Raw genomic sequence first — 16119 nt, 5'->3', positions numbered from 1 at the left:
AACACGTTGTTAAGAACGCATAACAAAGCCTCTTCCCCTTACAGGAGGCAGAAAAGGTTTGGCATGCGCCCTCAGATCCTAAAAAAAGTTCTACAGCTGCACCATTGAGAGCATGGCTGCATCACTGCTTAGTATGTTAACCCCTTGGCATCCAACCGCAAGGCGCTACAGAGGGTAGTGCGTATGGCCCAGTACATCACTGGGGCTGAGCTCTCTGACATCAAGTACCGCTATACCAGTTGGTGTCAGAGGAAGGCCGTAAATGGTCAGACTCCAGCCACCCAAGTCAAACTGTTCTCTCTACTACTGCACGGCAAGCAGTACCAATGCACAAAGCCTGGAACAAACCGGACCCTGAACAGCTTATACCCCCCCAAGCCATAACACTACTAAATAGTTAGTCCAGGTAGCTATTTGCTTATCTGCATTGACCCTCTTTGCACTCTCTTTTGACTCATCTCACATGCTGCTACTGTTTGTTATATATCCTGTTGCCTAGTAACTTTTTATTTTACCTTTACCTAGGCAAGTCAGTTAAGAAAAAAATGATTTACTCTGACGGCCAAGGAACAGTGGGTTAAATGTCTTGTTCAGGGGCAGAGCGACAGATTTTTACCTTGTCAGCTCAGGGATTCGATCTAGCAACCTTTCGGTTACTGGCCCAGCACGCTAACCACTAGGCTACCTGGCTACTTTACCCCTACCTATGTATATATCTATCTCAATTACCTTGTGCCCCAGCACATTGTCTCGGTATTGGTACCCCATGTATATAGCCAAGTTATCCTTACTCATTGTGTATTTATTCCTTGTTATTATTTTTGTCTATATTTTTCACTGCATTGTTGGGAAGGGCCTGTAAGTAAGCATTTCACTGTTAAGGCGGCAGCATGCTTCTGTTTGGCTGGCGCCTAGCCGAACTAGGATGCTTGCATATTCCCTTAAGACCTTTGCTTGAAAAATGAGAAATGTGGCAATAGTACTATTTGTCCCTTTTGAGACGCCGTAGCCAGTATACACTTCCTCAATTATAATTAATCTAAGGTAACTCAAGAATTCTGTCAAATGTTGAAATTTTTGCAGAGATCTTAGTCATGCAATTTTACATCTAAGATGTTTGGTGCAGTTTTTTGTGGTTAAAAAATGTGCATGAAAATGAGTTATTTCGCTGAATGAAAAATACTTTATTGAAGAGTCCCTACTGTTGACCAATCACTGACGGGGCTCTGAACAGCTGTGGAAAAACCTTCTCCGAAGTCCAAAGACAACGTTATAATATATGCACATACTCTTCCAAACTGTTTCGGCTGGGAATCATGCAGATACATTTAGTCTACATCGTTTGTTTACGAAGCATGTGACGAATAACATTTAATTCTATCGCTCAAAAGTATGTTCAGACCCTGTCTGAGTCCCCCTCCCCCAAATATATATATATATATTTTTTAATGTTTGGGGGAAAATTGATCCAAGGGGTGGCCACAGGCTGCCAGTTGCCCTTCCCCTTCCCTGGTCTTGGCCAATCGGTGCCACTACAGGGGCACACCTGTCCGTTAGCAGAGGGAAGATCCTCTACTTTCAGTGTAAATTGCTATGTATAGGACTTAAACACACTGCAGATGTCCTTTTTGGATGCAGCTTTTCAGGAGAAATGGTCAGCCTAGTTTGGAATAGAGGATAGAATGGTCCTTGTTATGTTCCTCTTTTTTTGGGTCTTCAGTGTTTATCCCTGCCCCAGCCTATACAACTTTAAGAAGCCAAACTTTGCCAGATGTCTGTTTGTTTATATAATGGATGTTACTCGGGGGAACCCCAATGTAAACCCAGTAGTGGTCATCAGCCTTGAATCCCACACTGTACTTGACTGAAGGAGAGAGGAGGGTGTGGTGGGACACTGAAGGCACAGGGGCAGGATCATATGATGCGGGTGGTGTGATCCTCTCCAGGCTAAACCGTGATGCTGAGGAGTCTCTTGAACATCATGTGATGAACAGCATTTAGAACAAGAACACTCTGTGTGCCCTCCTGCCCATCTCTGGGTCGCGGCTCCCTCTCAAGCTGCTCTGCACAGCTTTTAGCCGGTGCCATCCATTTGTTTCCCTGCTGCTTCCCTTTTCCTCCACTGTCTCTGCTTCCCTGTAAGTGGTGACTGTCTCTCCCTCATTGATATCCTGGTCTTTTAACCCTCTGTAACTGAAATGTTCAGTATCGCTATGGAAATGAACCACCTTCTCTAATAGAGCTTTCCATGGAGGGTGAATGCAATGCAGCATCCCATCCAAACTCCATTAAATGCTTTTTCTGTTTACATGTAGAGGAGTGGCAGTCCCGGAGCAGGTTTGGAAAAACAGTGTTGTGTAGGCTATGCATCCATAACACTAGCTGTTACATTGGTGTGCGCTTGGTTGGAACGGGTGTCTGTGAAATGAGCCTCGGCTGCTTGTAGAGCATACATGTGAAGAGCGGACCAGCCTGGTAGCATTAACCCTTGTCTTTGGGTCTATGTCCCACTGAAACGAGGCCGCCCAGAGATCACTGCTCCACCGCCTTTCAGTTGTCTAAGCACACAGCTTTGTTCTTAAATGGTATTAATGTTGTATTAATGGAGGGATTAGAGGTGAGCTGCACACTGCTAAGATCCGACCCCTGGGCGGGGGCAGAGGAGGTCCCAGGGCCGTCAGAGGTTTGTCCACATGCCATGCTTGACATCCTTATCGGCCTGGATGGCCTCGCTATGGGCCCGCCCTGATCCCCAGAGACAGGTGCAGACCGGGGGTTCAGACGCTTACGCCCACCACGGCAGGGCAGCTATTTTCAACTGGACAACCAGAGGAAAAGGACAACATGCAGCCCGCTCTGAGAGACGAGACTATATAGGACGGTGAGGCTTAAGGTCCGGTTCAGGTGGACCCTGTCTCTCAGCCCGGCCTGCCCTCTCTTCCCTGATACAGACAGACATAGCGGAGGCGTTGCTGTGGAGAGCTGAGCCAGGGCCCACAGGAAGGAGCAGGGTGGACTGTGTATGAGCTCAGGCAGGAAGTGGAAGAGCCTCTGGATTCATTGCTGCAGAGTGTCAGGCTTTGTCTCTACCTACATAACATGGCAGGACAGCTTCAAGTCTAGTCAGATATCCAACCTCCTATACAGAATCCTCTAAGGGTTGGTGGTGCTCCACTTGTCTCAAAGTTCAGGGCTCCTCTCTGAAGGACACTTTTTCCTTGCTAGTTGCTACAGGTCCTAGGCTGGTGCCATGTCGATGCTGCACAGGCTGGCGGGGAGGCTGTTCCTGCACGCTGGGCCCTGTCTGGGAAACACCAGCGGTGGGGAGGGCAGACACTGCCAGCCACAGGAGGAGCCAGAAGCCCACTGCTGGAGTGAGTGACTGACTTGACTGGAGCAAGGGGGCGGAGCCTTTTCCACAACACTCATGAGAGAGGGGAGTGATTGGTTGGAGTGGCTTGAGGGGGGCAGGGGGATGTGACTGGATGTGTCAGCGGTCCGTACACAATCACACTGGTTTCCAGTTCTCTTGTGGATTCGGTGCTCTCTGTGTGCATTTTACTATATTTGTGAGTACCAAAAGTTCTCACAAAAATGCTAAACCAACTAAAATTCAAGTGTGGACATTTAGCTGATTCTCACTTCTAAAAATGCAATTTTAGGGTTAGAATTAGGTGTAGGGAAAATAGGATTTTGAATGGGAATCACAAAAACAATGTGTCCCCAAAAAGTCGTCAAGTATAGTAAGACATAGCTGTGTGTGTTGGGCAGGATGACTTTGCTTTGGTCCGGGTTTTACGGAAGTAGACTCAATTTGATTAGCTTTGGTTTTTGGCTAGGTTAGTTGTTTTTGTACTGATGTTGTGTGGCCAACACACACAGCTCTTTTTGATTCAGCACCTCGTGTTTTGTTCTGTTGCCTGGTGTCGGCTGCGTCACAAAGTTCCAGGGAAGCCGTTTGTCTGTCTCCCGGGAAACCTGTCTGTGTCTGTCCAGCGGGGTTCCCTCTATGTGCTCCGGGCCACATGCGTCTGTCTCGGGGACAAGATGTCTGACTCACCCAAGCTTCCTTCAATCTGGCTTTGCATATCTGAACATGTCATTCCAGTGTTGTAGTCAGTCCCTCTGTGTGGGTACTGCTCAGTAGTCAGTCCCTCTGTGTGGGTACTGCTCAGTAGTCAGTCCCTCTGTGTGGGTACTGCTCAGTAGTCAGTCCCTCTGTGTGGGTACTGCTCAGTAGTCAGTCCCTCTGTGTGGGTACTGCTCAGTAGTCAGTCCCTCTGTATGAAATGACATGCATTTGGCCCTGTGACGCTACACTGTCAAGGTGGAGCTTTCACTGTGGCTATAAATGTGTGTGTGGCTGGCGGGGTGGTTTATGCTGGTGGGGTGGTTTACGCTGGCTGGGTGGTTTACACTGGCTTGCATAACAGGGCCAGGCTGGTATTTGTAAAGCACAGCGCTTCTTGACTCATTTTATTTTTTTAAAGGCACTTTTCTTCTGGGCATGCTCAGATACTCTTGTAAGAATGCCCAGTCACTCACCTCTTGTAACTCCAAGTGCTGACTGAACCTAAGTACCTGACAGTACAGTGGCCAGAAGCAAACTACAAGGACTGTAAAGACTGAGGTCTGTGAAGTGGCTGGGTTGTGGATTTATCACTCATTTCCTCTGGACTCTCACACACCCAACGGATGTCTCTCTGCAGCCTCTCTCTCTTTCGCTTCCTCTCTCACCATATCTCCCTCTCTCGCTTATATATATATATATATACACACACCTCTATCCCCCCCCCAACAGTATGGCTTTCTGTATCACCCCCCTCCCCCACGTCTATGTCCAGCTCCACTCGTCCACTGCCTCCAATGCGTTGCCTGCGGGCAGTGTGCTCTATAAATGAGGACTGGGGACTGGATGTGGTTTGGCGGGCTACAGAATGAAATCTCGGTCAGCGGGCCCCAATCTAACCCCCTGTGCCTGCGTCACAAGGTCCCAGCCAAGCCCAGGGGAGAGATGGGATTTATCGGGACATCGATCCTGGGCACAGTGGTGTGTGTTGCATTGGGCACTAGAGGGGATGTGTTTTAGCTGTGGTTGGTTTGTGACTGCTGTGGTTGGTTTGTGACGAGCGTCTGCTAAATGACTTAAATGTAATGTAATGTGACGACTGTGGTTTTTCTTTAGAAAAGCTTTTTAGAAAACATCTGAAATGGTTTCGCACCGTCCTGCTGTGGCATCTCACATGGGTACTTAGACTAGAGGTCGACCTACTATGATTTTTCAACGCCGTACTGATACCGATTTATTGGAGAACCAAAAAAAGCCGATACAGATGAATCGGCCTATTTTTATTTGTTACATTTAAATAATAATAAAATTTATTTGTAATAATTACAACAGTACTGAATGAACAGTTATTTGAACTTAATATAATACATCAATAAAATCAATGTAGCCTCAAATAAATAATGAAATGTGTTCAATTTGGTTAAATAATGCAAAAACAAAGTGTTGGAGAAAAGTAAAAGTACAATATGTGCCATGTAAGAAAGCTAACGTTTAAGTTCCTTGCTCGGAACATATGAAAGCTGGTGGTTCCTTTTAACATGAGTCTTCAATATTCCCAGGTAAGAAGTTTTAGGTTGTAGTTATTATAGGACTATTTCTCTCTATACCATTTGTATAGTGACACAATTTAACCTGGTTAATATTGCCTGCTAACCTGGACTTCTGTTAGCTAAATATGCAGGTTTAAAAATATATACTTCTGTGTATTGATTAAATAAATTAAATTAAACGACCTCTAACATAGACCCAGGAGGTTTTCCTGGTCACATGATCTGAGCAGAAAAAAACCATTGGTCTACCGATGGGTTGTGTTGATGGTGCCAGGAATTCAGGTTGATCTCCTGGTTTGACAGAGCAGAGGACTGTCATGACTTTTTTTCCATAGGATAGGAGAGTTCCTCTCTGGGCTTCATAAATATAACCCCTGGTTGTGGTGATGCCCCTCCCCCTGGTGACCAGGCCCCTGCTGTTGATGTGTGTTTACAGGATAGGGAGCAGGAGGTAGAAATGTGTGCAGAATAAATATAGACCCAAACGGAGCACAGGTCTAATTGATCTATGTGAGTTGTTGTAACGAGAGCACAGCACTGTGGGCTTTATTTGGCTCTGGACTACCAGGGGCTCTGGCTGCTGAATGAGCTCTGCTCTTTGCCAGGACACAAGACAGACAGACAACTGGAAAGTGAATGTAGAAGGTGAGAGAAGAAACCAAGGAGGTTGAAGCTTGTCTGGGTTTCTGGACGTAATGGGAGAAGGGGCGATGAGCCAACCACTGTGAGGAGGAACGAGGAAGAAGAGGCAGGTCGCGACATAGAAGTGACAGGGCTGATGTCAGGCTCAGACAGCCACAGGAAGAGCTCCAGGAGGCATGGTAGCAGGAAGAGGGAGTCTGGGTCCACCTCTGGATCTGGGGCTGCAGAGGCTGCGGTTGCAGCACCAGAGATGCCCATAGTGATCCCTGAAGGTAAGGGAGGGTGGCAGTGGAGAGGAAGGCTAGGAATCATCTTCCACCCATCAGATGGTATTCGTGGCAGCCAAGCCTTGCAAATCTAACAAAGTTTGCACTAGATCAAGTCAATTCCACTTGGGCCATTGTTGGTTTAACTGTTGAGCTGTTTGATAGCTAGATGTAAATTTCCTCCTTAGTTCTGGTTGTAGGCCTACAGTAAGGAAGTGGTGTCTTCTATGGAGACTGTTGTGGTTTACCTAAAGGAACAAACTGACTGGGAAATGTACTCTCCCAGGAGACCAGTCTGCTTTTCTTCTCAATGGCTCTGGCATGGGAGCAACATGGTAGTTCATATAAACATGACTACATTGTTCAGTGCTGCTCTCTGGTCATCCTCTTCTGTTGGAGTTGTTCTCCAGAGAGCTGCTAGAGGGGTGGGTAGGTGTGTGTTTATAGCCCCTTTGTGAATGGAGAAAAGCAGAACCACTGAGATATTAGTGCTGATAACAAGGGTCTGTATGGCTTGGAGGTTTTGACTGTTAGTGATGCTCAAGAGGTTTTGTATAATTTCATCCACTAGTTTTGAAAGTTGTTCTCACGAGCCAAAATGGTTCCCCAACAATTGTGTACAACGTCATCCATTTTGTATGATATGTTACAAATTCCAATTCTTACAATATATTACGAATTAAGTGTTTTTACTATGAAAGGGACAAGCACGCAGCTCGTCAGAACAAAAATGTTTATGGAATGTAAGAACTGCGTGGCGTTCTCCAGATTACAGATGGTGTATTAGGCTATCCATGTGTGAGCCATAAATTGACACAGAAGATTTTCGGGATCTGTTTAATCTCTTAATTTAAAGAGAATTGCATACTGGTTTAAGAGGGTGACATTTAAATGTTCAGCTTTCCTCTGACAAACCCATTGATTTACTGTAGTGTACATATTCCCCCCCCCCTGCCCTCAGCCCTCTGTCTCCTGTAGTAGTATTAATAGTACTGCTTACTATTAGCAGCCTGCAAGCCACTGTCCCCAGTGTTGGGTGGTACTGATGCTAACTTACTAGTAGTAGCAGCCAGCCAGTGTTGAGTGGCACTGGTACTCTCATACAAGTAGCAGCCAGCCACTGTCCTCAGTGCTGAGGCATAGATGGATATGAGCAGGGATTAATGAGGAAGGGCTGGTATCTACATGTTCCCACAAAGCACAGTGATCAGCCCAATAAAGATAAGAGGAAGAGATGTGCTGCACTTCTGCATGTGATGCCGTGTCTGTGTGCATTAGAGCTAGAGTGTGTGACTGTATAAAGGTTATGACAAGTCACTTTGGAGTGGATCAAATCTCTCACACATTCACTGGCACAGAGACCATAATGTGTTCACACACAATACATTCACATAGATGCCTGTATCGATTGGCTCTCTGCTCTCGTTCTGACATGGCTGGAGGAGGAAGTATTAGATAACATGAGCTCAGTTGATTTGACTTCAACATCAGTGGAAATAAGCCCTGTCTGTGTGGCCAGGGTGAGGGAGATGGGCAGCCTTGGGCTAGGCTACACATGGGATATACTTGTGCCACCGGTAAGGTACACAAGACTCATTCTATCACACGCTCAAGTTAATCTCCAAAATATCACTATTTAGCCTTAGGGAGAAGTCTTTATATTATAGCTCTGGTCAGTGGTTATAGACGTGAACCTCTGCTGTATCACAACATCCTCGTTCTCATCTAAATGTGTCTGATGGAATCAATGTGTCGTGAAGTAGGGTAGGTGCTAAACCATCTGTTTGCTCTGTTACAGTGAAGGAGTTTCTTGCCAAAGCCAAAGAGGATTTCCTCAAGAAATGGGAGAATCCAGCACAGGTGAGTTAGGAAAGAGGGAAGTGTGGGAATGAATGACAGGCCTGCACACGCTCAAGACTCCAGCAGCCCAGCCCAGTGTCAGTCACGCCTGGGTGAGAGAAGGGAAGTGGGCCCTCTGCTGGATCTAACTACAATCACATTTGTTGAAACTTATCATTTTTTTAATGCTTTGGGGCATACACTATAAATGAGCCTGGTCTACATAGAATGATTATGTGCAGCATTTAGCATAACACTTTCCCTCCTTTTTCTTTTAGCTTAACACAAGTTTAATTTGCTATTGTAGTAATGTAAGAATGACTCATACCTTTGCAATATGTGTGCACTGGCAGGACTAACCGTTGCCTGACACATTGCACTTCTTGAATGTCTCAGAATCCGTATCACATCCTGCTTTTGGTGTGTTTTTTTGACAGGACAGCGTGAAGTTTGAGTCCAGTGTTGCTACTCAACCTGACTCTGGCACCCTGATAGGCACTCTGGCCGGTGTTGTGCTTGTTTCCCTGTTCTAACTGACATGCTCTCCTCTCCAGAACACTGCGGCCTTGGATGGCTTTGACCGTCTGAAGACCCTGGGCACGGGCTCGTTTGGTCGAGTCATGCTGGTCAAGCACAAAGAGTCGGGCCAACATTTTGCCATGAAGATACTTGACAAACAGAAGGTATGATAATGTGGCCTGTAGGGAGTCAGTTGTGCGTTGTATGGTTTTCAGAGCTGGGTTTGAGTTAATTCAAATTCAGTTAGTGAATTGACTCCAAGTCCTCTTTTACAGTACATGTAGATATTTTTATATTAATAAATACAAATGTATATTAATCTCATGAGTTGATTTATGTGAAATGGATCTGACCCCCCCCAGCCCTGGTGCTGTTACTGTCTCTCAGCCCATTAGTCAGAGATGTAGGGGGCTCTCCTTGCTTAACAAGGTGTCCTGGTTTGTTCCCCTCAGGTGGTGAAGCTGAAGCAGATAGAACACACGCTGAATGAGAAACGCATCCTGCAGGCCGTCAGCTTCCCCTTCCTGGTGCGGTTGGAGCACTCTTTCAAGGTACTGCTGGACGTGCGTGGGTTCATGCGTTTGTGTGTGCATCAGTGTTTCCATTAGCTGGTAATAGCCAAATTTCGGCTGCATTTTTTTAATTTTTTAAGGTGGGAAGTAAAATTGGCACTGAACAATGGTCCGGGAGAAGAGAAAAAATACCCAAATACCCACCCTATTCAATGATGAACGTACCAGTTGACGTAACTACATTTGACGGTTGATTATCGGTATATGTTCATTTGCATCGTTTTGTGGAATTAAATTGCCACGTGTGTGTATCACGTGTGTGTGTATATTAATTATGTCTCTTATCACACGTGCTCAAAATACCGATACAGAACCTTTGAGAGAGAAATCTGTCAGACGGCGCTTTTATAAGCCCAATTATTGCGCAATAATTCTAAATTGTGTGTTAAAAATAGTTAATGGGTCATGATTAAAAAAGCTAATATTTCTGTTTCTCAACTGGTAATTGGAAGTGTGCTCCCTGTTCACCATTCAAATACATAGGCAACGGAAGGCAGGCTTCAGCAGTGCGTTTAAATTGTAGTTTGCATTTTGAGAACCTACAGCTACATAATTATTTGTAATGTTTTAGTACATATGAGTCATGTTTTACCTTGCTTCAAAGTAGCCTAGGCAAAATCCAACCATATCCGTGGAGGCAGTTATTTAATAAAGACTTCCATATAGCATTGAAACCAGTATACTATTTCTCTCATGATCTATTGGTTTTCAACTAGTTTTTTATTGTCCGGTAGCCAATTACCCGTTCTCATGTCGTCTTGGTGCATTGCTGCGCTAATAATGTTAACAGTTGATCAACATTTTAAGCTGAAGTTCTGATCTGTTGCATCACATTCATTTCTGTTTTTATGTAGCCAGGCCTACTGGTTATATGAATTTGGGCTCTATCGTCCCACAACTGTCGCAGAGTCTATTTGAGCTTTTTCTTTCTCGACAAGCTGACCAATAGAGTAGGCCAACGTTTCTACTATGGGGGATAGTAGATTGACATGGCTCATAGGGGGCGTGTCCAAAAGGCTTGGGGAAGCTAAGCTCTCTCAAAGTAAATTGAGTTAAATTTCCAAAATGATTATAGCCTAATTGGCCTACTCCTGTCTATACAGAAATAAGTAAATACAATCATTCAAATGAGGCTACTAAAGCGTGAATTGGTCACAGAGGAACATTAGCTTCCCCTAGTCTTAAATCATTCTTATTTTTTAAAGTTTGGATTGTTTTAAATTTCATTGCCTACAGTCGGAAGGAAAGGCAGCGTGCGCAATTTGGGTTGCCACTGTCATTGAAAAGTAGAGGCCCATCTAGGCATATTGCAATATTTCCAAATTCAATTGTTGGAAAACAGTTTGAAAAGCATATGGCTATTTCTGTAAAGAGAATACAATGAAAAGACTCAACTGTCTTTTTAGTTATCAAAATTCAACTTAGGTTTACTGTTTATCTTATTGGCAACAGCGGAGAGCATCGGCCAGATCACCGGTGACTGTGCACTGCTCATATTCACTCTATCATTGTTGGGTCAGTGCCACTTAAGGTTTTTTTGGGGGTGGGCAATCATTTCCTCCTCCAGTTTAGATTGCCCTCCTATTTGTCTCCCCTTCTCATAGGCCTATTCTATGGACAACGTTGTTTTTATTGATCTGTTTGTCAATGGCAGCAGAGTAGGCTACCCTGTCATTTGTGGTGTTAAAGATTCTGCTAATGTCTCCAGTCACACAAGGTGTAGTAGAATTGAATGAGATGTGTTTTTCCCATGCAAAGAAAGAAGGATGTCTGCTGTAGCCCAGGCATCTACGCTATATGCACACAGCCATTCATACAACTCTTTATACAAACATTTGAGTTGTATTATTAGTCTAAATGATGACTATCCGATATGCTCATCACATTACAAATAGCCTACTATCTTACATAAGTCTGCAAATGGGATGATGCATGGAATGTTTTATTATAAAGGTGCAATTTGTTATGTGCTTCCCCAAGTTTAAACTCACGCTCCGCCTGTGCATAGGCTAGTGGTTTTACTATTTATTACTGGTCTTGTTGGCTGAGGGAAAGTACATGTGGACAGTTATTCTAACATCTTCAAAGTGTGCAGTAAGGGGACACGTCATTGCATCCTGGGCTTGCATGTTCTGTTATGATTAAGTACCATAATCTAAATGTGATTCCTGTCATTCTGAGCACCGTGGGTGGACCCCCTAATCAGGTTACGCTCCCAATGCGAATGTGTCTGGTCAATTTTAAATGTGGTCAAATGTCCGGCGCCACATTTTCCTAACGGAACATACTTCCACGTTTGTGTGTAAAGGTGAGGTTCACAACTCAACTGTGTGAAATATTTCTCTCTGTAGGACAACACTAACCTGTATATGGTGATGGAGTATGTCCCTGGCGGTGAGATGTTCTCACATTTAAGGAGAATTGGCAGGTTCAGGTGAGTCTGTTTACTGGTCTCCTACTGTTGGAAATATAACCAAATACCTACAGTAGTTAACCCTCCCCATTTTCCATAGACCATGACTCCACAACAGCCTCCTAGTAAATATATGGTGGTGTCCACGTTACCCTCTGACCTCGCTCTCTCTCTGCCTGCAGTGAGCCCCACGCCCGCTTCTACGCCGCCCAAATTGTTCTGACCTTTGAATACCTTCACTCACTGGACCTCATCTACCGAGATCTGAAACCAGAGAACCTGCTCATTGACAACCAGGGATACATACAGGTGAGAACACACACATAGTCAAATGGCTGGCTAGCTATACAGGTGGGACTAATGGAGAACAAGCATGGGTGTGCTGTACATACGACACATTAAATGCATTATACGTGCCCTGATTTTGTAAATGCTCTTAAATAAACCTTAGTACACAATTTAATTTAGGCCAAACTGAATGATAAGGAGGGTGACGAGGTTGATTTAATTTCAAGACAATAGTGTAATGAGTTTTATGTCTTATAAGAAGCAAATCATTTAACTGCGCCCCTTGCTGGGTGATACCATTCTCTTTTATGTTTTACTTTGTAAAAGATGTCGTTATGGAACTGACTTATTTACTATAACTCTTATTACTAATGTATTGTAAGGGAAAGGAAAATATGCTGTGTGTTGCAGTAGGCCTTTAGAAAAATGCCAAACATATCCTTGACTCTATCCAAGGAAGCAAATGATCCCAACCCACTGAATGAATGACAAATGGGTGAGAATTGTGCAAGTTACTTCACAATCTAATTGCAATTAGGCCTAACTGAATGATAAGGGTGAATAAATTAATTTAATCTAGAACAATGGTGTAATGAGTTTGTTATGCCTATATATCTGCATCGACGCCCATGTTAATAATTTGACAGTGCCTTGCAGATTGCTACAATTCTCTTTTACGTTTTACTTTGTGCTTATGTTTGCTACACCTTGGGGGTTGTTCTGCGTCTGATACATATGCTGAAGGGAATGCATGGCAATGGTCTCTAGCGGCTGCTGGTAGGCTGAAAGGCCAGGCGGTTCAAGTGTTAAAGGGATCACATGCTAGCTGATACCATAGACTTCCAGTGATTATGCTAAAGCTAGTTAACATTGGCTCGCAAAACTACCTGTAACTTCCTTCATACTGGACACAGAAACATAAAAATGGTATCCACAAGTTCATCTGACTCTGGGGAAGTAGATGAAGGGCATCATTGCCAAAATCCTGGAAGTATAACTTTAAGCAAATGTCAGAACTGAACTGTTTGTCATTGCTGAGACATCTGTGTTTCTCCCAGGTAACAGATTTTGGTTTTGCAAAGCGAGTGAAGGGCCGGACCTGGACGCTGTGTGGCACTCCGGAGTACCTGGCCCCTGAAATCATCCTTAGCAAAGTGAGCGGTCACCACCAAACCCCCGGCCTGCTGTCGCACCTCGTATCTATAACAACGCTGGGGTTTTTACCATAACATAGGGGTCATTATCATGACACAGCAAAGATCATGTCACTACAGCCACTCACAAACAGCTCATGATTACAACCGCTGACTAGAGAAGAGCTTATGTATGACACGTTCCATTCTTCCTTTTTGTGCTTAGTTCTGCCTCTTTCCCTGGGAATCTAACACTCTTCTTTCTCTCTACCCCCCCTCCCCCCAGGGTTATAATAAGGCGGTGGACTGGTGGGCTCTGGGCGTGCTGATTTATGAGATGGCTGCTGGCTATCCTCCCTTCTTTGCTGACCAGCCCATTCAGATCTATGAGAAGATTGTATCAGGGAAGGTGAGTACAGAGTACATCAGACAGAAACCCAGATTACACTCTTCCTTTAAGACCTGCTTTCAGTACCAGTCAGATAAGGCAGTTTACAGTGCCTTGCGAAAGTATTCGGCCACCTTGAACTTTGCGACCTTTTGCCACATTTCAGGCTTCAAACATAAAGATATAAAACTGTATTTTTTTGTGAAGAATCAACAACAAGTGGGACACAATCATGAAGTGGAACAACATTTATTGGATATTTTAAACTTTTTTAACAAACCAAAAACTTAAAAATTGTGCATGCAAAATTATTCAGCCCCTTTACTTTTTAGTGCAGCAAACTCTCTCCAGAAGTTCAGTGAGGATCTCTGAATGATCCAATGTTGACCTAAATGACTAATGATGATAAATACAATCCACCTGTGTGTAATCAAGACTCCGTATAAATGCACCTGCACTGTGATAGTCTCAGAGGTCCGTTAAAAGCGCAGAGAGCATCATGAAGAACAAGGAACACACCAGGCAGGTCCGAGATACTGTTGTGATAAAGTTTAAAGCCGGATTTGGATACAAAAAGATTTCCCAAGCTTTAAACATCCCAAGGAGCACTGTGCAAGCGATAATATTGAAATAGAAGGAGTATCAGACCACTGCAAATCTACCAAGACCTGGCCGTCCCTCTAAACTTTCAGCTCATACAAGGAGAAGACTGATCAGAGATGCAGCCAAGAGGCCCATGATCACTCTGGATGAACTGCAGAGATCTACAGCTGAGGTGGGACACTGTCCATAGGACAACAATCAGTTGTATATTGCACAAATCTGGCCTTTATGGAAGAGTGGCAAGAAGAAAGTCATTTCTTAAAGATATCCATAAAAAGTGTTGTTTAAAGTTTGCCACAAGCCACCTGGGAGACACACCAAACATGTGGAAGAAGGTGCTCTGGTCAGATGAAACCAAAATTGAACTTTTTGGCAACAATGCAAAACGTTATGTTTGGCGTAAAAGCAACACAGTTCATCACCCTGAACACACCATCCCCACTGTCAAACATGGTGGTGGCAGCATCATGGTTTGGGCCTGCTTTTCTTCAGCAGGGACAGGGAAGATGGTTAAAATTGATGGGAAGATGGATGGAGCCAAATACAGGACCATTCTGGAAGAACCTGATGGAATCTGCAAAAGACCTGAGACTGGGACGGAGATTTGTCTTCCAACAAGACAATGATCCAAAACATAAAGCAAAATCTACAATGGAATGGTTCAAAAATAAACATATCCAGGTGTTAGAATGGCCAAGTCAAAGTCCAGACCTGAATCCAATCGAGAATCTGTGGAAAGAACTGAAAACTGCTGTTCACAAATGCTCTCCATCCAACCTCACTGAGCTCGAGCTGTTTTGCAAGGAGGAATGGGAAAAAATTTCAGTCTCTCGATGTGCAAAACTGATAGACATACCCCAAGCGACTTACAGCTGTAATCGCAGCAAAAGGTGGCGCTACAAAGTATTAACTTAAGGGGGCTGAATAATTTTGCACGCCCAATTTTTCAGTTTTTGATTTGTTAAAAAAGTTTGAAATATACAATAAATGTCGTTCCACTTCATGATTGTGTCCCACTTGTTGTTGATTCTTCACAAAAAAATACAGTTTTATATCTTTGTTTGAAGCCTGAAATGTGGCAAAAGGTCGCAAAGTTCAAGAGGGCCGAATACTTCCGCAAGGCACTGTACCTACAAACTAGCTGTCTGTAGCTAGGTTTCCATCCAATTTGAAATAGATTTTCATGTGAGTATTCTAAAATATGCATAAAACAATATGCACATTTTCCCACCAGAGATGGTTCTATCAAATAGACTTGTGGTGAATAAAAGGCTGTGTGTGATGACGTGCTATACATAGTAACTTTTGAGGTCAATTCCCATGTTCCGAAATGGAAAGATCCATGTTAAATGAGTTTCCATCGAAATGATCAACTCTACTGATGGTTTTGTCGCAAACTGTTGTTTATATAGCGAATGTGTCCATTCTGGTCTGGGCATGTGTGCTCTAGCCAACATCTCGCAGATACAGTGCAGGTAGACTACCTACATAATGAGATTATTATGGATTAGAGCAATATTATTTGGGGGTCAAATGGCAGCCAAGCATCGATCATAATGTCACCAGAATAAGACCCTTAATATTTATAGGAAAGGAGCATAAAAGCTCATCACTTCTACTTTCACCACCCTGTGAAGTTCAGAACTTATTTCATCTGTAGCTTAATAAACTGCATGCTTTTCCGAGTCGAAGTGAGAGGATCACACAACATATCATTGCTTGATGCCAAGTTTACTTCGGTATGATGGTCATTATATCAATATTTACGCATAAAGGTGTTTCCACTGCCATTTCTCACATTAATTTTAGACTCAAAGATCCCACCATGTCCACCGAA

At 43.9% G+C, this 16119-nt stretch overlaps 1 pseudogene; it reads left to right on the top strand.

The window, feature by feature from the left end:
- The window catches only part of LOC123998976, an 899899-nt pseudogene that overhangs the window by 880872 nt on the left and 2908 nt on the right, over positions 1-16119 (top strand).

Source organism: Oncorhynchus gorbuscha, linkage group LG16 (assembly GCF_021184085.1).
Source record: "Oncorhynchus gorbuscha isolate QuinsamMale2020 ecotype Even-year linkage group LG16, OgorEven_v1.0, whole genome shotgun sequence".
In the NCBI taxonomy this organism is placed as follows: domain Eukaryota; kingdom Metazoa; phylum Chordata; class Actinopteri; order Salmoniformes; family Salmonidae; genus Oncorhynchus; species Oncorhynchus gorbuscha.
Note: the sequence above shows the minus strand (reverse complement) of the source record. Positions and strands in the feature narration are given on the sequence as shown.